Here is a 2,294-nt window from a genome sequence, read left to right as displayed (position 1 = left end):
AAATGATTCACAATTTAATGAATACAATTTTTAGAAATCACTTGTCATAATTTGACCACTGAGACATACATCCAGCATTTTTCTCTGTATCTTTTCAATTTTCATGTTATATATACTCATGCACATATCCTTTTCTTTTAACAAAGTGGAATGACATCATTAAATATCCTTCTCTATTAGGGCTTCTCAAACTTTAACCCCTAGGTAGTTGGAGGAAGGTGAATGTACATCTCTGGGTATCTAGTGTTTTATAAAATATCTCTGAAGTCTTCTGTTATACCCTGAAAACTCATAAGAGTATTTGCAGCCTACTACCAAATACATCTCCATTAGTTATGATATGAAAATAATGCATTAGTTACCACTGAAGATATTTAATTGGCCTGCCCAAGTATCTGAGTATAAATGATGCCCCCAGAAGATGTGCAAATTGAATCTTCTGTCTCCAGGTCCTCTGCCACTGCCTACCACCTACCCTGGGTCCCGGACACCCATAGGGGAAGCAGGACTCTGCACCATCACTGTGAATTACTCATGGCTGCATAGCATTCCCCTGAACTGGATATGGTTTGAATTATTCAACCAATTCTCTATTTGAGAGCATTTAAATCTTTTCAATTTTTTTAAAGAGAACAATTTTTTACAGTGGTTTTAGGTTCACAGCAAAATTGAGTAGAAGACATACAATTCATTTTCATTCTGACACTATCTACCTGGAAATAGCATCAGGTCCCACAAGTTAAGAGCTCAGTCCCACAACAGGGCCCCACTTCAGATGCCAGTCCCAAATAGTAGGTTGCCGCCTGTACTTCTGACTGTCCGCTATAAATTGGGGTTCCCACAAACTCCTCTTTATGTTGGGTTAATTTGCTAGAGTTGCTCACAAAACTCAAGGAAACATTTACTTACATTTACTGGGTTTATGGTTTATTAATAAAGGATAAAATAAAGGATATAGATGGATGGCCAAAAGGAAGACATGCACAGGGCCAGGTGTGGCAGATAGGGTGTGGGGCTTCCATGCCCATTTCATTGGCACCACCCTCCAGGAAGCTCCACGTGTTCAGCTCTCCAGAAACTCAATGAATCCATCCAGCCCTCTGTGGTTTTTATGGAAGCTTCTTCTGTATAATTGATGACATTATTGACCATAGCTGATCAATAACCTTCAGTCCCTTTTCCCACCCCAGAGGTTGGCAGTGGGGGTACCAACTGAAAGTTCCAATCTTCTAATCACATGGTTGGTTCCCCTGGCAACGAGCCCCCCTCCTGAGGCCATCCAGGGCCCTCCAATGGTCATCTTATTAGAACAAAAGATGCTCCTATCATGCAGAAAATTAGAAAGGTCTCAGGGATTCTGCATCGACCAGGGGTCAAAGACCAAATATTAGAACAAAAAGTTCTCCTAGTGCCCCTATCTACCAGGGTTTTAGGAGCTGTATGTCAGGAAGTAGGGATGAAAACCAAATATATATTTCTTATTATCACACATATGTGAATGGAGTGGCAACAAGTGAGTGTCTATGGAGCTGGTGGGAAATTCCCCAGCTGGTATGTCTATATGAGCCCTTCAAAACCCTGAGGATGGCAACTATGCACAGAAAAGTCTGCTTGAGGATATACTGGTTTCTCAAATCAATACTATTATAAAGTTACAAACCACCAAACCTAGTTATTCTGAGCTTTAACATTCAACGTACAAATTCTACATTTGTTCACAAACTTAAAAAATTTTAATAATCACAGGTTGACCAAATGAATGTCAATGAGAAAAAAATTCCTTTTAAAAAGATCAGTGACATTTACAAATGTAGTTAACGAAATTCCTATAAACATTTTAATCTGTTTTTATAAATTTTTTATTTTTTATTTCAAAATTAGTTTTTGATATATGGCTTGAGTCCGGGTCTCTGACCAGCAGGGGTGGGGCCTGGGGGAGGAGGGCTCTTGGGAGTCAGCCCTCATCTTCATGGCTTTATGTTGCCTTCATTTATTATTTATTTATCTTATTTTTTGTGTTTGTTTATATTATGTTTTCCAGGTTATTAAAAAAAACACAAAGGCTCACTGTTGGGAGAACCAGGAAATACAGAAAAGAACAGCAAAGACAAGATATAAAATTGTTAATGTTTGGCCTGTTCTTTCGTTTGGTTTTCCTATGCTCTGTCTCGCCCAATTTTTAATTCGCCTTGTCCTGTCTTACAAGTGGCTTCTTTTCCCTTCAACAGTGTACTATTTCCCAGCTTCATTAAATATTCTCCATGGCCATTCTGAATGGCTGCAGGACATGTTGT

This window comes from Propithecus coquereli, unplaced genomic scaffold (genome assembly GCF_000956105.1).
Source record: "Propithecus coquereli isolate 6110/MARCELLA unplaced genomic scaffold, Pcoq_1.0 Scaffold193, whole genome shotgun sequence".
Taxonomy (NCBI): domain Eukaryota; kingdom Metazoa; phylum Chordata; class Mammalia; order Primates; family Indriidae; genus Propithecus; species Propithecus coquereli.
Note: the sequence above shows the minus strand (reverse complement) of the source record.